The sequence below is a fragment of the Equus caballus genome, chromosome 7 (genome assembly GCF_041296265.1).
Source record: "Equus caballus isolate H_3958 breed thoroughbred chromosome 7, TB-T2T, whole genome shotgun sequence".
Classification (NCBI taxonomy): Eukaryota; Metazoa; Chordata; class Mammalia; order Perissodactyla; family Equidae; genus Equus; species Equus caballus.
Window position 1 is genome coordinate 70,287,815 of NC_091690.1, and position 21,253 is coordinate 70,309,067.

Below are 21,253 nucleotides of genomic sequence, written 5' to 3' on the forward strand. Positions count from 1 at the left end.
CATTGAAGCTGCTTTTCCACGGTATGCCAGACATTTGGGCTCTCTTAGTTGGAAAGCAGTGCCTTTACTAGGTCATCAGGGAGAAGGGATCCCCTAAGTCTTCAAATTGATGTCCCTGCTCCCCATCTTTTCTCACATCAATTCTGCTTGTATCTGCTGAATTAATGTACAATAAAGCATAATGCTGAGTATGTTATGTTTCTGATCAAAAGCCTTCATTTGCTCTTCATTTCCTCCCAAAATTATTTCTTACCAAATTCAAATTCAAATTCATCTGCCCTGGCATGTTGGACCTTTCCCAGGATGACCCCAAATGCTTTTTCTAGGCTTATCTCCCAGTATGAACACCAAATACTCCAGCCAGAATAACACTTGCCATTCTCTGCAGCCATGGAGTTTTCTTGCCATGGTTCTTCCCTTCCTACCTCCCCGCCCATTTCGACCTGTCCAAAGCCCACCTGTTCTACAAATCTCATCTCAAGGCCACCTTCAATGTCCCTAATGGCTCTACTCACACTCTACTACTTGCTTGAGGTTCCTGCCACACATTGTGTTTTCCTTGTTAAAGCCAAGGCATAGTTTCCTTATTTTAATTATGTGGCCCCATGCCCCAGCTTTCTCACTAGACTGAGCTTAGCCATGTCCTGGACAGGGCCTAGTAAATGCAAGATGCTCAGAAATATTTATTTGAATTGATTGTGTTCCTCCTTCCTGCCATGTTTTTTGGTAGATTTGACAAAAAGCCTTTCTGGTACCTCTCATGTAATCCTAGACTCTTTAGGAAATGAGTGGATCTGAGCTGTCATTTGTCCAATCCTGCATTTGATGATAGGAATCTCTTCCTGACATCCCTATCAGGGATGCCAAGTAATTTATCACTGGGGCAGTTGGAAAAGTGGTTGGGCTCATCCAAGTGGGACTAAATACCTGGGGCAAGTGAGGAATTTCATGTAAAGAAGCACCAAAGAGAGCACTGGTGTCTCATTGTGTCTCACTGGGGGCCAGGCTGTCTCTTTCAACAGATGTTCTCAAGCCCCAGTAGCAGGAAAGGCCCAGTCGACTGGTAATGGGGGACCCAGGGCAAGCCAACTTGTGTGTCTGGGTCCCTCTCACTTGCAACCATCCTGCCCTGCATCCTGTGGCTGCCTCTCCTTATCCAAACGGGGGCCATCATATTGTAAGTACCATACATCATGGATTCAAGTTTCTTGAAATATCTTCCTAGCAAAATCTGGAAGAAAAAGCACGGTCTTTGGAGCTAGCCAGACCAGGTTCAATTTTCACTGTCTGGCTAACTGTGATGTTAAGAACTCTGGCTCTGGAGTTAGGGAGAACTAGAACTACTCTACCATTTCCCATCTCTGTGACTTTGGGCAAATTACCCAACTTCTCTGAGCTTTCATTTTCTAATATGTAAAATAGGGACAATAACACAATCCTGCTTGATTTTTTGGAGACAATTAAATGAGAAAGTACATGTGTGTCAGCTAAAATGTCTTCAGCTGTAAGTTAACAAAAACTCAAAATAGCTGAAGCAAAAAGGAAAATGTATTATGTCACACAACAAGAGGGCCAGAAGCATGGAAGGCTCAGGACAGGTTAATTTGTCAAGGATCCAAGTTTTTTCCACCTTTATGCTCTTCCAACCTCAGCTAGTAGGTTTTCCTATGCTGTTTTTCCCCATGATCATAATAGGATGGTTGCCACAGTTCCAGGCATCACATCCAGACACTACAGTATGCAACAGAAGAGGGTCATCTCTTTCGTTTGTGTTTTCTTGAGTAAGAAAACCTTTCCCTGGTATTTCAGTAACAGAGGGCTGGGCACCTGTTCTCTGGGCCATCCTGGCACATCTGTCAAGGCTCTGGAATCCCCCTCCCCAGCCATACTCTCCAAGCCCGCTGTCCCTGGTCTTTTTTTTTTTTTTTTTTGAGGAAGATTAGCTCTGAGCTAATATCTGCTGCCTATCCTCCTCTTTTTACTGAGGAAGACTGGCCCTGAGCTAACATCCTTGCCCATCGTCCTCTACTTTATATGTGGGACGCCTACCACAGCATGGCTTGCCAAGAGGTGCCATGTCTGCACCTGGGATCTGAACTGGTGAACCCCGGGCCGCCGAAGCGGAACGTACACACTTAACCACTGCGCCAGCGGGCAACCCCGATTCCATCTTTTAAATAACCCTGAAATTGTTACATGCTTCTGTCTTCCCACTGTCACCACTCTGTTTCAGGCCTCCAGCATCTCTTGGAGTAATGTAGCAGCTTCTTAACTGGTCTCTCAGCCCTGATGTTATCCTCCAGCATGACATTTCTGAAGGAGAAAGCTGACATGTCATTCATGCACCTGAAACTCTTTTAGAACAGGTGGCCCTGCTCGCCTGTGCAGCCTCATCGTTTGTCACTTTCCCTTCAAATTCTGGTCTCTGGTCACTTGGAATGACCGGCTGTTCCTAAACAGACCACACTGTCTCTCTCCTTCGTAACTTTGCCCATGCTACTTCCTTAGCGAGGAGCAATGCCAACCCCACTCCCATCCTCACCTGGAAAACCCCTCCTTGTCCTTCAGGATGAGGTTCAAGACAGCATCTCCTCTTTCTGCACCTCCTACCCACAGCTCAAGTGATCCGGAAGCAACTTGCACTTATTTCTATCATTGCATTGATCTCCCTGGATTGCGACTGTCTTTTACTGCTCTATCTTTACCTCGAGACTGTGAGACTGTGAGTTGAGGGCAGGGTCCCCCAACTTATTCATTGCTCTGCTCTCAGATGAGTAGAGGGTGGAAGTGTTATCGCTGCACTGGAGTCTTATCAGGGAAGGGGAGCTCTGCAATTTCCAGTTGCTATGGGTGTTATGTGGAGCCCCCAAAGCATCACAGACTCATTTACCCTCCCCCCCCCCTTTAATCCCCAGAATCCCAACCACAACAAAATAGCATGATGACTGACTTCCTTGGGAGACTTCCAGCAAGCAGAGCATTTCAATAAACAAACAATAAAAGTGTGGAACAAATGGGAGAGGGAAATGTAGGCCCCCAAGAGGAGGATTGGAATCCAACTTGGCAAGAGGCTGTGAATACTTCTAAGGCAGATAGATTTATGATTCGGAATTTTGTGTTTCCACACGGACCTTGCCTGCTTCAAGTAAACTAACAGGCAGGCTGGACATAGAGTCAAAGTGATTAGGAGGAGATAGAAGCCCTAGATTCGTTTCACTTGGAAAGAGCTTTAAATTTTTACATTCTGTCTTCAAACATAGGAGTCCTGAATGGTCTTAGGGGGGTACAGGTGCCTTTATGCACATGTGTGCTCTTTCTCTCTTCCTCTCTCACTCGACACACACACACTTCTGTATGCAAGGACTGGTTTTTTAAAAAACTTAATCACATTCCCATGCTTCCCCAAGAAATTAGATAGATAGAAAGGAGACCCATAAGCTTCTTTTTAATTTTTCTGGAGATCAGGAGGATTTAGGCATTCCAGATTCTCCTGTTTGTCTGAGTCGAACCAAATGTCTCCATCCCAAGTCTCAGGATCCCATTTCTTCCCATTTATGCCCTAATTTTCATCTAAGAAAACTGGGGAAGCTGTGAACTGTACTAGCATTATAATTCTGTAGCCACAGGATCAAAGTTTGGGTCTGATTTTCCATTACACCAGTCCTGAAGCTATAATAGATAAAAAAATATTTTAGAGCCATAGTAGAAGCTCTCAAGTTCTTGGAATGTGCTTAGAACTGAGAGTTTAGAAGTATGAGCTTGTAATTTTCTTTCAATAAGCCCTCCAGTGCAGTGAGAAGCAGCCAACCCATCTCAAAATCCGTATAGTCACAATTCCCGCCGTAACAGTCCATTTCAGCAGTAATTTGGTCTCCCAAAGATTTGCCTTCAATAGGTGTTTCATTCTACGTATTCACAGGTGTTAGTTTAAGTAATTCTCTTGCTATTGCATGCCATGGATTACTAGTTACTGGGAGAGGCAGTCCACCAGGGGCCCCAAGTGTCCCTATACATCCTTGCTGAGTGTACCTAACTGCAAGGCCTAACCATGCCCTGACCCTGAGTATTTCTGCAACTAGTCTCAAAGGCAATTAAGTAGGTCAAGGTGACCACAACATGACTACTGTACAACTATTCACTCCTTAGGGGAAGGGAACTAGCTTGTTGGCTGCTTGCTGTAAAATGTTCTGAGTCCTTGGCCCCAGGTTCCTCAGTGACAATGCAAACCCATTGCATGCATAGTTGCCATCTGGGCCCATTGCATTGCCCCATGGGCCTCGAGGGCAAGGAATCCAGCTGTACCATGCTGTTGCTCCTGCTGTTTACGGTGCTGTGAAATAAACTGTCTTTCTCTGGTCTGCTGAATCTTTTCGTCTACTTTCATCACCCATGGAGTGTGGCAAGCCAGCTTGGAGTCCTGTTGCTCCTTGCCATCTTCCAAGAGGTTGGGGTTCTTCCTTGACACAGTATTCTATTTTCCACTGGCAACGAGGTCGTCACTGAATTCAAGCCTGGTCAGGTCATATAACAATCCGAGAGTCCGTCTTTGAGGGTCAGTTTCCCATGACCACTTTCTGTATCAACTACCGTATTAGCCAGTGCTCTGTCAGAAAAACAACTCATTCTAGACTTGTGCTGTCCAGCCACGTGGGGCTGTTTACATTTAAATTATTAAAATTAATCATAATTAAAAAGTCAGCTCCTCAGTCACACTAGCCACATTTGAAGAGCTCAGTAGCCACATATGGCTAGTAGATACTGTATTGGTCAGCACAGTTGGGGCTTTCTCTCATCACGGAACACTCTATGGGACAACACTACTCTAGATCATTGCAAGCAGAAAGGGATTTAAAGAAGGAAATTGTTTACAGAGATGTTGGGCACATGGGAGTAGCCCAAGGAAGAAAGGGCTTAGAAGGGTTAGAAGAGAAAAAGGGAGATCAGGGAGGTGCTGCCACCCTAGGTGAAGCTGGCACACAGTAGGTCTGCTAGGGCTGCTGCTGCTGAGGAGGAACTCAGCGCTTGGTGGTGCTGCTGCTGGAGGCACCACCAGAAAGCAGAGCCAGACAATGGCTTCTTCCCTCCACATGCCCTTCCGTCTCCTGCCAACACCTTCCATCTGGCAAAGGCGTCTACAAAAATGTAATTTGCAAGTTTCCACACTTCCTGTAATACTAAAGAGAGCAAAGAGGGTGGGAATGTATCTTATAACAAACAGACAAATAACCGCAGAGTAGGGATTTCACCAATAATAATATCATTAGAAGGTGCCAGGCTCTCACCCTGTAACTTACATCCCTTCCCTTATCTCTAGCAACTGCCCCTGCCCTTTATGTTCCAGCCATATGGAATTGTTTTCAATTCTGCTCTGATGCCTTTTGGTGTTGCTCCTCCTTGAAACTTGCATATACTGTTCTCTTTGACTGGAACATGCTTTCCCTTGCTCTTCACATAGCTGGCTCTTCTCATCCTTCAGCTATCAGGTCAAACGTCACCTCCTCAGAGAGCCCTTCCATGACGTTGCTAACCTATCTAAAATAACCTCATCCTCCCCACCTGCCACCCTGGCCATTTCCCATCATGCCGTCTTGTTTATTTCATGGTCTGTGTTTCTACTGAAAATTATTTTCTGTGTTTATTATCTGTTTTTCCTCACCAGAATGTAAGCTCCGGGAAGGCAGGGGCCTTGTCTGTGTTGTCCAGTGCTGTGTTCTCAGCATTCAGAATGGTGCCTGGCAAGTAAGAGGCACTTGGTAAATGTATGTCGTGTGAGTGAATAGTTTCTATCCATCGTTCAGGTCTGAAATCCTTCCTGTCTCTCTACCTGGGTGAGGTGTTTCTGCTAGGTGTTCCCATAGAATTCATACTTCTACCATTATAACACTTAAAACAACTGTAATTACTTGTATCTGACCCCTTGCTAGAGTGTAAACTCAGTGAAAGCAAGGACATGTCTATCTTATTCACAGTTGTGTCCCCAGTGCCTAGCAGGGTGCCTAGGATATAGCTGAAGTGAGAAATTACCTGATGGATTTGGTCATCATATTGTCCTATCAAAGAGTTTAGAAGAAGATTTAGTGATGGGTATATAGAAACTAAGCAAAAGAAAATAACAAGACAATTATTAACTCTAGGAAAAACTAAAATCTTGCCAAAAATGAAAATATAACCACAAAGGCCTACACAGCTTGGCTGTGAATAATATTTATATAATCACAGTCAGGGCCAACAGGACTGTGTTAGTTATATTAGGTTCTGTTAGTTGTTGAAATTTTTCTATACTTGTTAGGAAATAGCAGTTACCTCAAGCTCCCTAAGTACCCCACTGCCACTTCTCCAGCTGCCACTGCTCCCCGTCTTAGAATTCCTTGAACTTTCTCAGGATCCAGCAACTAAAGAGATAATACCTGAGACAGTCAGGGCTCCAGAACCTTGTCAAGAAGACAGCATCTGTTTGAATCAGTCAGTGCCTGTGGCAATCAGCAACCTCCAGCCCGTCCTGGGCACTACCTTTGGCTCCCAAAGAAGGCTTACTTCAGTCCTGCTTGCTACACCTACCTGGGCCCGGGGAGCCCTGCACAGGAACCATCCAGGGACTGTTCTGGTACCCACCAGGCTTCCAGCCAATGGCTGGCCTGCCTCACCTCCCACACATCAGCCCCTGCCCCCTGAGTATTTTGCTTTCTCCCAACACGCTCAGACCTCACCAGGAGAGACGGCAGTCCTGGAGAGGATGCTGGCATCTCAGAGGGAAAATATTTTTAATGGTACTCTTGGTCATAATATGTAAATACCATATAATGATTTAACCAAAATTGTGATGTAGTTATATCGGAGGATGGAGCAGGGAAGTGGTGTTAGAGAAATCTTCCATTGTTCAAAATCAGTAGATAATTTCTGAACTTAAAAATCAAGAAACAACAATAGTGGTACACTATTTGGAAGACAGAAGTAAACACTAAAAGAAACAGCTGAAAGAGTTGAAGTGCCCAGTTGTCTCTGAGGAACAGGGCTTGGGGTGCAGACAGAAGGTACAGGATCTACTGTTGCTTATTATAAGCCTTAGAGAGAAATTTGACTTTTGAGCCATGTACATATTACTCTTTTTTTCTTTTTTAGGAGACTATTGCAGGAACGCTCATGAGAGGTGATGGCCAATGGTGATGGCAATGAGACGGAGATAAGAGGATCCAAGAATATTTAGGATATGAATTGGCGTAACTTGGTAATTGGCAGTGCAGAGGAGGAGGGAGGGGGAGGGGGGGAGAACCACACAGATTTGGGCATGCAGCTGGGCTTAGGGGATGACTGTCTCGTGATGAGCACTTGGATGCCAAGGGTCCCTCCAGGCTCCACATATAGCAAGAGTGACTACTCTGCTTAGAGAACTGGAACTAGTCCATGAGAAAGCGGTATTTGAGCTGGGTCTTGAAGAGAGTATGGAAGTTTCCAGTGCCACAAAGCGTGAGCTCTATGGTAAGCGAATGCGCTAAAGGAAGGATATTCTTGGACAAGGGTGATGGAGAATAACAGGAAGTACAAAGGCACAAAAGTGTGGGAGCGTCATTTTGAGGGGAAATAGTGAGTTGCCCCATGTGGCTGCAGTGTGGGAGGCAAACTGGGGGAGAAAATGGTGGGAAATAAAGCAGGAATGGGAATTTGTGGCGAGAGCCCAAAAGTCTATGTTGTAGTCCGAGTGGTCCTCTCCCCTGAGCTGATGGCAAAATAACAGGTACAAACTTCTGAGAAACAATTCAGAAATACACACGAGAAGCCATTAAAATGTGTCTAACCTCTGTCCTAGTGATCCCGATCCTGGGGATTGTTCCTAAAGAAGTACTTTTCTTAAAGGATGGAGTGAGTAATACACATTAAGATATGTATTGCATCATTATTGGAAATAGTGAAAAATTGGAAAACAACCAACATCTCCATCAGAGGAGAATACTTAAGTAAAAGATGGTGCATTCATCCAGTGAATAATAAATACACAGACTAGTGTGCCTGTAAGAACTTAGGTGGGCTTTCCAGGAGGCCTGCTTGGCCCAGGTGAGAGGAGAAGGTCCAATGTGTGCAAGAGAGTAAGGGTGGAAGCAAAGCGGACCCTAGGTCAACCCCAGCAAGGCCATGGGAAGGGGACCCTAGGTCAACCCCAGCAAGGCCATGGGAAGGGGACCCTAGGTCAACCCCAGCAAGGCCATGGGAAGCGGACCCTAGGTCAACCCCAGCAAGGCCATGGGAAGGGGACCCTAGGTCAACCCCAGCAAGGCCATGGGAAGGGGACCCTAGGTCAACCCCAGCAAGGGCATGGGAAGGGGACCCTAGGTCAACCCCAGCAAGGCCATGGGAAGGGGACCCTAGGTCAACCCCAGCAAGGGCATGGGAAGGGGACCCTAGGTCAACCCCAGCAAGGCCATGGGAAGGGGACCCTAGGTCAACCCCAGCAAGGCCATGGGAAGCGGACCCTAGGTCAACCCCAGCAAGGCCATGGGAAGGGGACCCTAGGTCAACCCCAGCAAGGCCATGGGAAGGGGACCCTAGGTCAACCCCAGCAAGGGCATGGGAAGGGGACCCTAGGTCAACCCCAGCAAGGCCATGGGAAGGGGACCCTAGGTCAACCCCAGCAAGGGCATGGGAAGGGGACCCTAGGTCAACCCCAGCAAGGCCATGGGAAGGGGACCCTAGGTCAACCCCAGCAAGGGCATGGGAAGGGGACCCTAGGTCAACCCCAGCAAGGCCATGGGAAGGGGACCCTAGGTCAACCCCAGCAAGGGCATGGGAAGGGGACCCTAGGTCAACCCCAGCAAGGGCATGGGAAGGGGACCCTAGGTCAACCCCAGCAAGGCCATGGGAAGGGGACCCTAGGTCAACCCCAGCAAGGGCATGGGAAGCGGACCCTAGGTCAACCCCAGCAAGGCCATGGGAAGGGGACCCTAGGTCAACCCCAGCAAGGGCATGGGAAGGGGACCCTAGGTCAACCCCGCAAGGCCATGGGAAGGGGACCCTAGGTCAACCCCAGCAAGGCCATGGGAAGGGGACCCTAGGTCAACCCCAGCAAGGGCATGGGAAGGGGACCCTAGGTCAACCCCAGCAAGGCCATGGGAAGGGGACCCTAGGTCAACCCCAGCAAGGCCATGGGAAGGGGAGCTTCCATTTATTGGGCGTTTCCATTTTAGCATCTCATTTCGTCCTCACAGTAATCCCATGAGGGTGATACTAATACCATCCTTATTTTACAGACAAGGACCTGAGCCTCAAAAAGACAAAGTAATCTGCTCAGGGCCATCTAGCTTCAAAGTAGAGGAGTTGAGATTTCAACCCAAGTCTACATGATGGCAGAGCAGTCAGTGCTTTTCCTGTGTACCATGATGCCAATTGTCAATGACGGCCAAGTTATCCATAGGATGTCCCTTTTACATGGCCCTGGCATCTTTCTCTGGTCTTGGGGAAACAGGGCCAAGCCTGTGTGGACACCAGGGGTTGGCAGTAAGTAGTGAAATGGAAAAAGCTGTGTGATATAATGCTGAGCAATAAGACTATGTAACTCTATCAGTGATAAAAGCTCCCCCAAAATTATGCTCACAGTCCACAGCAGGAAGGAGAAATGGAAACAGATAACGTATGAGTGAGTGCTTTTTCCTCTTTCTCTTATTTTTGGGGTTTCCATTCTTATCACTGTATTATTTGCACAATAAAAAAACAATTTACAATGAAAAATGGAGAGACTGAGAAAATATGAGTCCCTGGGGTGGGCCCATGGCCATGCCTTGAGTCCAGCTGCAGCTCCTGGCCTTCCAAAGCCATTCTGATGGCAGCACTCATAAAGAAGAAGTTGGCTGCTTCTAGACAAAGGGGGGAAGGAGAGAACCGTAGTGTGTGACCCATGCCAAGAGGCTTTGGGTCTTTGCCGTCATGCTTCAGATGTTGGTGTCATTGCTACATCCATGTGAAGCTCTAACCTGGGCTGGGGAGTTGTAGCTGTGACCAGTCCTTCCCAGCCCAGGCCCCTTTGCATCTGATGGTCGTTGAGGTTCCCTATTCATTTTCATTGTTGGCTCTCCTGCCTGCGGCTTGAGTTTGGCCTTGCTGGAGGAAGGGCCAGTACAGGATTTTCTCTGATTAAGGGACAGAGGCCAAGGTGACCTCAGCCAGCAAAGAGAACAGTGAAACAGCAGTATTCATGCCTGGGCTTCAGAGCTGGGGCCCAGCAATGTTTCTTTTGTTCATGCTAACACCCCACATCTCATTTGATTTTATTCTGTTCTCTAGATCACCATTCCTTTCAGGATTCCATGCATTTGCCCATGCTGTTCCCTCAGTCTGGAGTGCCCTTTCTCATGCTTCCCAACAAAGCCTCACTCTGCCCATCCTTTAACAACATTTCCTTGATGAAACTTTTCCCAATTTCCTTTTGGGGAATGAATCATTCCCTCCTCTGGCTCCCACAGCACTTGATTTGTATCTTTCCTGTGGCAATTGTATTTTTCTGCAGTATGTTATAGTTATTTATGTCCACGTCTGTTTCTCCTACTAAATAGTGAGCGTCTCAAGGTGGCCAAGGAACACATTTTACCCAGCTCTGATTCCCCCACAGTATGGCCGATGTTTGGCATATGGTAGGTGCTCAATCAATGTGTGGAATGACATTAGAGTACAATGGCTGAGTTCTTCTTCTTTCTGCATCATGGACTCTCTGGGAAAGCTGTTGAGACTGTAGGCAGATGACCAACTGATTTTATATCCATTTCTCTCCTGTGCATTTTGAAAGGGACAAGAAGAGGAACAGAATTAAAGCTATCTGTGGATCCATAGCCCAGAGATTTCAGCCAGAGGTCCTTAGAGGCGTAATAATATGAGTAATAACTAACATGTGCAGAGACTTTTACTTACACTCTCACACCCTTAACTCTGCCAGGTCTCACGGGGACTCTAGGAAGTAGGCTGGGTGGGCAGTATTTGGCTTGTCCCAACGTTACAGCCCAGGAAACCAAGGCTCAGAAAAATGAAGTGATTTGCTCAAGATTACATCACCTCAAAGTAGAACTGGGATGACTCGAACCCAGATCTGTTGACTCCAAACCCCATGCTCCTGGGACTGCAGAGGTGACAAGGACACGGGATCTCCTCTTCTTGATAAACCTTTGCAGAATGAAGGAAGGAAGCCCAACTCTGGGAAGATGGTGGCATGGGAGGACTCTGAACTCATCCCCTCCCATGGACACAACAAATCTACAACTACCTGTGGAACAACTTCCTCTGAGAGAGATCTGGGAACTGGACTAAAAGAATCCCCACAACAAAGGACAACACTGACAGGGGTGCAGGAGGCAGGAAGCCCATCATTTAACCCTTGATAAGGTGCGCCCGCCTCAGGCCCCAGTTATTACCTCCTGCACGTTTACCTGCTCCTCCAGGGGTTTGGCTCCTCAGGGGTAGGGACCATGCCTTCTCCTTTATTTCTCTCCCCAAACCTCAGGTCTTTGGCAACCCCTACACTTTTGTTGGGTCTTGGTCTCCATTTCTGTAAAGAGAGGAGGCTGAGCCAGAAGTTTAAATTGGGTCACATTCCCACCAGCGTCCAGCACAGAGCCTGGCCCACAGTTGCCATCACCCTCCTCATGGACATCTCCCAGCTCCAACACTAGAGGCCTCCAGGATTCCAGCTGACATGATGGAGTGTGTACCCCGCACGTTGCAACCTCTTCCCAGGCTGGCTGCGGAAACAGAGCCTCCTCCAGACAGCAGGGCTGCTCCGCTCACGCGGATCAAGTTGGGAGCCTCATTAGTCATGTCAGATGACATAGTTAACACTCGGGGCAGGCACAGCCAGTTCATCAAAAGCTCCTATGTGCCTGGCTCCATCGCTGCAGCTGAGGAACTACTGTATGTGGAGCAGGCAGCACATCAGAGGAGCAGCGCCAGAGCACTTCCAAATTGGTTTTGATTAATTGCATAGACATGTCTTTAATTGGTGCCAGGATAGCGGCCAGAGAACTTATGGGAAAGCAGGATGTTATGCTTTCATTCCCTGAAGTCCCATAAAGCAATGAAAGATGAGGAACAGAATCACCGCTCGTTGAAAATTTATCGACCGTGCAGACCTAGAAAACACAAATAACTATCTGAATCGAAACCTAACCTCATTTTCCCAACTCATTGGAAGGCATGCATGTCCCCCTCGGTGCCCCTGCCTGCCTGCTGAGATGTACAACTGAGCAAAAGGTGTGATTTCTAAGAAATGAGTGCTGTAGCCCAGAGACGGCACATTCAGCTTCCCCCAGATGGGCGCGGGGGTAGCTGGGAAGGCCCCTCCCCTCAGAGCCGGCTCAGACTCCGTTTCTATGAGCTGATATCAGAGGCTCATTCATTTCGGGTAAAGCATTCGTTCTCCATTCATTCTTTCTTTTCCCCCCGTTGGAGATTTAAGACCCGTGTATTGAGTGTGTACATATACAAAGCACTTTTCTGGCGGTGTTGGGAATACAGATGGAGTCAAGTGCAGACCCTTCCCTCAGGGAAATAGCTATCTAGGGGAAAAGAGAGGACAGATCCACAGATTAACTAATGGGTGAAGGGAGGCACCACATAGAAGATGAAGCATTGGGATTTGGCATCAAGAGGACTTGGGTTCAGATCTTAGCTCTGATTCTTATTCCTAAGCCACCTTGGAAGTCACTTTGATTCTCTGAGTTTTAACTACAGAATAGGATAGTAATACTTGCACATGGCGGTGGGGAGGCTTATAAGAATCAGCAGAGGTGAAAGGACCCAGCACAGGGCCTGCCACTCATGAGTAAATGGTTGCTAATTCTGAATAAGCTTCACCAGGGAGGTTCTGATAGAGTGCTATGGGAGAGTTCATATATTCAAGGAACAGATGTTTACTGATCGCAGCCCCTGTGCCTGGATCTGTGCCCAGGGATTTAGTTAGCAAGAGGGAGCGGCAATGCTAGAGTATGGTAAGAATGGCAGACTGTTACAGGTGTGCCTCAGAAGTCTACTCAGAGTCCATGGGTGGGAAAGGAGACAGTGGTCCCCTCTATCTGGGGAAATCAGGAGAGATTTGCCCGAGGAGGTGATGCTCGAGCCAGGTCCTAAAAGATGAGGTTTTCGTTTGCAGATAAAGCAAGAAAGGGGATTCCATGCTCAATGCCAGAGTTTCCTTCCTTTTGTTCCTAGAGCAAGCAGAGGTTATCCCCTGGGATCTTGGAATCTGCTCTCTTTATATGGAAAGGTCTTCCCCTGATTTTCCCACAGCTGACTCCTTGACATTCATAACCTGATGTTTTCTTACTTGTTCCTTTGTTTTTTGTATGTCTCCCCTGCTAGAATGACAGGTCCACAGGAACATGGGACCTGGGCTGGCTTTTTCTCCACTCTATGACAACATCTAGAACACTGCCTGGCATGGCGTAGGCACTCAAGATCTGTTTGTTACATGAGTAAATAAATAAACAACAGGAGGCACAGGAAGGAATACTGCAATCAAGGACTTATAAGCACAGTGCCCGGTGTACAGCGGGCATTGAAGTTTTTTCTCATAAAATTGAACCACGAGGAGTGCCTGAAGCACAGACCGGAGGAATTGAGCTGCACCTGAAGGCAGAGAAGGATGACAATGTGATGGGGATGTTGGGGAGGGCATCAGAAGGATTAAGTCAGATAACTTTTAAATCTCTATCAAGGCTGAGCTTCTAAGGATTTCTCCCAAACACATCAGCTCTTGCCATGCTTCCTGGCCCCCTCGCTCACTCCCTTCCTTTCCACTCCACCCTGTCTGGAGGCTGTAAGGACCTCTGACACACCATTTCCTGCCAATGTAAATGATGGACTGATGTGTGATGCTCGTTCTCAGTTTTTACCATGCCCCAGGTGGAGATGGCCCCATCACTGAGGGTGGAGGCCCCAAGCACAGCCAGTCTTTCCACAGAGTGGCAAAAAAGGGGGAATTGTTTACCGACCAGCCCCTTCCTGGCCCTGCTCCCACATCATTTTATGTCCTCTGGTCCTGGATCAGCTCCTCAGTTGGATGCACCCCAGTTCACTTGCTGGAGCACTGATGTGTGACTGTTTAACTGCCGCTGCTTCCTGTCTCAGGGATCCTGGGCTTCAGGGAGCATGGGAAAGAGACAAGAAAGAGAGCTTTATATGAGGTTAGCTTTGACAGTAACTAACTTGCACTTACATAGTGCTTAACAATTTACAAAGCCCTAGAGAACTCCTATTCATCCTTCAAGACCCTGCACAAATGTTACCTCTTTTCACCAACCTTCAACTCTTCCAGGCAGAGCTAATCCTTCCCTGCACACTTTGCAAAACCTCCATTATAGCCCTCATTACCTTGTAATTAATTTGTTTGTATACGTGTCTCATTTCCTCCATTAAACCATCAGCTCCTTCCAGGCAGATCTCATCTCTTCCAGTAAAACACATTTCTTTCTTTCTTAAAAAATAATTTTCATTATATATATTTTTCTAAATATTTATAGTTACAATGATCAAAAATTGTATATATAAAAGCATAATTGAAAATCACCTATAGTTTTATCACCTAGATAAAACCACTGGTAAAATTTTGAGTATGTCTTGAGCCTTTTTTTTAACATATAGAAAGCAAAAGTGGGACTATATAATGCATGTGGTTTTATCATCTATTCTACCATGAACATTCGAACATCACTGACAATTCTTCAAAAACATCATTTTAAATGGCTGCATTATTTCATTTAATGAGTATACACAATTTCCCTGATGATTTCCCTATTGTGGGACATTTGAGTTACTTCTTTTTACAGATAAAATGAATAGCTGTATCCGTAAATCTTTGTCCGCCTCTTTGACTATTTCGCTAAGAAAGATTCCTAGAAATGGAATTTCTAGGTCAACTGGTTTAAACTCTTCAAAGGTTCTTGATGCTCACCGCCAAATTGCTCTGAGGGGCCAATTTACAATTCCCCCAGCGCACGAGGGTGCCCCTCACACAGGCCCTGCCCTGAATTATGGATTATCCTATTGGTATCTTTACCAAGTCCAGTGTGCTTTTCACAGTGCCCCTCAAAGCAAGTAATGTTTTTTAAACACAGCAGAAATTATACAAGCAAACTTACCGTTGTCTTTTTCCAAGATATCAACCCGGGAGGGCATATTTATCTGAACAGGGCTTCTACTGCTTTACACATTTCTATAATGCTGATCTGAAAATTGCCTGCAGGTCAGACAACCCATTCTTTCACATCTAAATTGCAATACAATTCTGTCTTTGGGGAAGGATTTTTCACTTTTGGCAACAGTCGAAAGCCATTTGGAACTCATGGTAAATGAGATGAGGAGCTGCAGCTGGGTTTGGGGTCCGACATGAGGTGTCATTTTACAGTAATGAGATTGAGGTCTTTTGGTGACTTGTAAAGGGGAGTCCCACGGGAGTTCTGGGCAGTAGCAGCAGCATCAGAACCAGTGCCGAGCCTCCCAGAGTGACCATTTCAAAGTGGCTACGCTCAGGTGGAGGCACGAGTCTAGCACGTGTAATTATGGAACGTCTTCTCATGACGTCATGTTTACGCCGCGTGGAGCCCCAGGGGCAGGCCTCAACTTATTTCAGAGCTACTCTCTTCCTACCTTCTCTCTTCATCAAGCCCACCGGGGCCTGATGTGACTCCAAGACCTTAGAGGGCCAGTTTAGGGGAGGGTGGGGCATAGCATGGCAATGGAAAAGTCCCTTGGACTGCAGTCAGAAAGAACCGGGTCTGACACCTGGCTCTGCTTTTTACCAGCTGGGTGTTAGGCCTCATTTGTAGAGGAAACGACTTCACAGGATTGTTTGGAGTAGTGGAGAATACATATAACCACACACAGACACACACAACACACACACACAGAGGCACACAAAATAGCTGACACATACTGAGCTCTTCCTCTATGCCAAGTACTGCACTTTACATGCATGTGGCAGACCCTGTTGGCTGGCCACCCAGAAGCCATCTCTCCCTTGCTACCTCCCACCACAACTTCCTTGTAGCTAGGGGTGATGGCCCAGTTCTGGCCAATGACATTTAGTAGAATGCTGCTGGGAATTATTGGGAGGGCTTTTGCTTTTCTGATGAAATAGGACAGCTGAGTCTGAACTGTCCTCCCACCCCCACCCCTTCCTGCCTTGAACTTGGAGGTGAAGGCTGGGCATTGCAGCCATCTTGTATTAAGATGGAAAGGCCAAAGGAGCACCCCTGGAATTCTTGTTATGTCGGAAAATAGCTACCTGTTTGTTTATTTAAGTAGCTAAATAGCTTAATAACTTAAATAGTAGAAAATAGCTAACTGTTTGTTTAAGTCACTGTTAGTTAATACTTGCAGCTAAAAATATTCCAGTACACATGCATATAAAAAATGTCACACAGGGGGCTGGCCCCATGGCTGAGTGGTTAAGTTTGCATGCTCTGCTTCAGTGGCCCAGGGTTCGCCAGTTCAGATCCTCGGCACAGACCTACACACCACTCATCAAGCCATGCTGTGGTGGCATCCCACATAGAAGAACTGGAAGGACTTACAACTAGGATATACATCTATGTACTGGGGCTTTGGGGAGAAAAAGAAAAATTAAGATTGGCAACAGATGTTAGCTCAGGGCCAATCTTCCTCACACACACACACACCAAAATTATAGAAAGATTGTTTATTAACTTGACCTCTTCTTTAAAAAGTCACACATAATCGATGCTCAATAAAAGGTTTCTATTTACACTCATATTCACATAAAATACCCCCTCTAAAGGACTAAGGAGATTAATGATGGTTACCTCATATTTATGCATCACTCGGCAATTTTCAAAAGATTTTCACATCCATTTTGTCATTTGATCCTCTCAATTCTGCAAGGAAGGCAACTTTTTATCCTAAAGACTGATTTAAATTACAAAAGGATATATAAGAAGTATTTTAGAAAGCTTATATTTTACATATAGGCTTGTCTTCTCTCCTTTCCTTCTTTTCTTCCTTCCTTCCAGGCTGGTCCTGGGCCTGTTTTTCCCAGACCCATCCCCCAGCCCTCTCCTGCTCTGCTCTGCAACACAGGAAAATTGATCCATTCACCTGTGAATCCAGGCTCCAAGACATCTGACTTCCAGTTGAGTTTGGCCAAAGGAAGGTACTAGCAGAAGATGGGGGTAGGTGGAAGGCACCAGCGGGAGATGGGGGTAGGTGGAAGGTACTACAGGAGATGGGGGAAGGCAGAAGCCAGTGTTTCTTCCCCTCCCTATCTGCCCCAGGAGGCATCTCTGGCTACATGTCCTCCATGACTCCAGTTCCCACTGACAGACCTGCTAGGGTTCAAGCTTCTGATCACTTGGCTCCTGGGTCCTGGTGACACCGTGCCCCACCTCTGCCCCTTTGCCTTATCGGTGGCGACAGTTTCCTGCTCTTGCTCAACTCTGTGATGCCTCTTTGTCCCTTATCCCATCAACCTGTGTAACCAGTCCACCTACTTAAGGTCCCTCTACTGTAAATACTTGAAGTGTCTTCTTTTCTCCCAGTTAGACCCGAACTGATCCCGACTGATCCATGACACCTCTGCAGGGTGCCTACTCACTGCCAGGACCTGTGCAAGATGCACAGGGTAAGAGGTGCTCCCAGGCTAAGGAGTGAAGTGAAAGCCTCAGAGTAACCCAGTCTCTGCTGAGATATCCCCCAAAGCCAGCAGAACTAACAGGTAAGTCTTGCCCTGGCCTGGGCTTCCTCCTTCTTCCAGAGTCAAGCCAAAAAGAAGGTGCAGGACTCTTGGTATGTCCCCTTCACTGCCCACCACATAAGTGAGCTTGGGGATGCTTCTGAATGGTGGTGGAAATGCCTGTTGGCTTTCACATCCTCCCAGCCAAATGCTCTTATCAGTGGCTATTAGGTTCCAGAGAGCCCAGCTTCCACAGCATGCTTTCTACTCTCTCCCCTTCTCTCCCAAACAGCCTTACGTAGGAAGCAGGAGGAATCTCTTCCACAGTATTTGCTTCAGCAAAATGCCAGAGGTGAATTGTCCATAAAGGCTAACAATGGAGAGAAGGCAGAGGTACAGAGCTACTTGTAAGGGGCCTAGAGGTCCTGCATGGGATTTTGTAGACAAACAGACTGAACACAAAACTTATTTCCCCACTTAGAGTTGTGTGGCTCTGGCAATTTTTTTAGACAACCATTCTGAGCTTTGGTTTATCTATAAAATGGAGACAATGAATGTCTTCCTCATAGAATTATTGTTCCTGTTCTGGCAACTTCCAGAAACATGACCAACTATGCTAATATAGATGGGTTTCCCATCCCATCCCCTGTTACAGATGCATAGAGATGCTACATGACCTATAATAGAAATGTTATATATATCGTTTTCAATTATTTTATTGAGGTTATAATGATTTATAACTGTGTAATTTCAGGTAAACATTATTATTTATCAGTTTCTGTATAGACTGCATCATGCTCACCACCAATAGTCTCATTCTTATCTGTTACCACATATATGTGCCCCTTTACCCCTTTTGCCCAGCCCCCAACGCCCTTCCCCTCTGGTAACCACTAATCTGTTCTTTTTATCCATGTGTTTGTTTATCTTCTACATATGACTGAAATCATGTGATTGTCTACGTCTGGCTTATTTCGCTTAACATAATACCCTGAAAGTCCAACCATGTTGTTAAAAATGGGATGATTTTGTCTTTTCTTATGGCTGAGTTGTATTCCATTGTATATATATACCACATCTTCTTTATCCAGTCATCAGTCGTTGGGTACTTGGGTTGCTTCCACTTCTTGGCTATTGTGAATAATGCTGCAAGGAACATAGAGGTGCATAAGTCTCTTTGAATTGTTGATTTCAAGTGCTTTGGATAAATACCCAGTAGTGGCATAGCTGGGTCATATGGTATTTCTATTTTTAATTTTTTGAGAAATCTCCATACTGTTTTCCATAGTGGCTGCACCAGTTTGCATTCCCACCAACAGTGTATGAGGGTTCCCTTTTCTCCACACCCTCTCCAGCATTTGTTGTTTAATTTTGTCTTGGTAATTATAACCATTCTAACAGGTGTAAGGTGATATCTTAGTGTAGTTTTGATTTGCATTTCCCTAATAATTAGTGATGTTGAACGTATTTTCCTGTGCCTATTGGTCTTCTGTGTATCTTCTTTAGAAAAATGTCTGTTCATATCCTCTGCTTATTTTTTGATTGGTTTTGTTGTTGTTGTTGTTGTTCAGTTGTGTGAGTTCTTTATATATTTTGGAGATTAACCCCTTGTCAGATAGATGATTTGCAAATACCTTCTCCCAGTTGGTGGTTTGTCTTTTTGTTTTGTTCTTGGTTTCCTTTGCCTTGCAGAAGCTCTTTAGTCTGATGTAGTCCCATTTGTTTACTTTTTCTTTTGTTTCCCTTGCCTGAGTAGACATGGTATTAGAAAAGATGCTGCTAAGACCGATGTCAGAGTGTATTGCCTATATTTTCTTCTAGGATTTTTATGGTTTCAGGTCTTACAATGTCTTTAATCCATTTTGAGTTAATTTTGGCGTATGGTGTAAGATAATGGTCTATTTTCATTCCTTTGCATGTGGCTGTCCAATTCTCCCAACATCATTGATTGAAGAAAGTTTCCTGTCTCCATTGTATGTTCTTGGCTCCTTTGTTGAAGACTACCTGTCCATAGATGTGTGATTTTATTTCTGGGCTTTCAGTTCTGTCCCATTGATCTGTGTGTCTGTTTCTGTGCCAGTGCCATGCTGTCTTGATTACTATAGCTTTGTAGTATATTTTGAAGTCAGGGATTGTGATGCCTCTAGCTTTTTTGTTTTTCCTGAGGAAGATTAGCCCTGAGCTAACATCCATGCCAATCTTCCTCTATTTTATATGTGAGTTGCTGCCACAGTGTGGCTGACAAGTGGTGTAGGACTGTGCCTGCAATCCGAACCCACAAACCCAGGCCGCCGAAACGGTGTGCGCTGAACTTAACCGCTATGCCATGGGGCTGGCCCCAAGAGGCCTTCAGCTTTGTTCTTTATTCTCAGGACTGCTTTAGCTATTTGGGGTCTTTTGTTGCCCTCTATGAATTTTAGGATTCTCTGTTCTATTTCCATGAAGAATGTCATTGGGATTCTGGTTGGGATTGCACTGAATCTGTAGATTGCTTTAGGTAATATGGACATTTTAACTATGTTTATTCTCCCAATCCATGTGCATAGATTATTTTCCCATTTATCTATGTCATCTTCTATTTCTTTCAATAATGCCTTATAGTTTTCAGTGCATAGGGCTTTCACCCCCTTGGTTAAATTTATTCCTAGATATTTTATTCTTTTTATTGTGATTGCAAATGGGATTGTATTCTTGAGTACTCTTTCTGCTAGTTCATTATCATGTATAAAAATGCAACCAATTTTCTTTTTTTTTGAGGAAGATTAGCCCTGAGCTAACATCTGCCGCCAATCCTCCTCTTTTTGCTGAGGAAGATTGGCCCTGAGCTACCATCCATGCCCATCTTCCTCTATTTTATATGTAGGACGCCTACCACAGCATGGCTTGCCAAGTGCTGCATCAGTCTGCACCTGGGATCTGAATCGGCGAACCCCAGCCACCAAGTGGAACATGTGAACTTAACTGCTGTGCCACTGGGCTGGCCCCGAAATGCAACTGATTTTTGTAAGTTCATTTTGTACCCTCAAACTTTGCTGTAGTTGTTAATTATTTCTAATAGTTTTCTGGTGGATTATTTAGGGTTTTCTATATATAGAATCATGCCCTCCGCAAACAGCAAAAGTTTTACTTCTTCTTTTCCAATTTGGATTCCTTTTATTTCTTTTTCTTGCCTAATTGCTCTGGCCAAAATCTGCAGTACTATGTTGAATAGGAGTGGGGAGAGTGGGAACCCTTGTCTTATTCCTGTTGTCAGAGGGATGACTTTCAGTTTTTCCCCATTGAGTATGATGTTAGCTATGGGTTGGTCATATATGGACTTTATTATGTTGAGTTACTCTATACCCATTTTTTTGAGAGTTTTTATCATAAATGCAGGTTGGATCTTGTCAAATGCTTTCTCTGCATCTATTGAGATGATCATGTGATTTTTATTCCTCATTTTGTTAATGTGGTGTATCACATTGATTGATTTGTGGATGTTGAACCATCCCTGTGTCCCTAGTGTAAATCGCATTTGATCATGGTGTATGACCCTTTTAATTTATCACTGTATTCAGTTTGCCAATATTTTGTTGAGGATTTTTGCATCTATGTTCA

General features: G+C 45.5%; 1 long non-coding RNA gene across 1 annotated transcript; it reads right to left on the reverse strand.

Moving 5' to 3' along the window:
- Positions 1 to 9,622: 9,622 nt before the first annotated feature.
- On the reverse strand, positions 9,623 to 14,107 carry LOC138925179 (uncharacterized). The gene is made up of 3 exons (XR_011441049.1): positions 13,958 to 14,107; positions 11,403 to 12,101; positions 9,623 to 10,752 (listed from the first exon to the last, which is right to left on the reverse strand). It is a non-coding gene; the product is annotated as an uncharacterized lncRNA (long non-coding RNA).
- Positions 14,108 to 21,253: the final 7,146 nt, after the last annotated feature.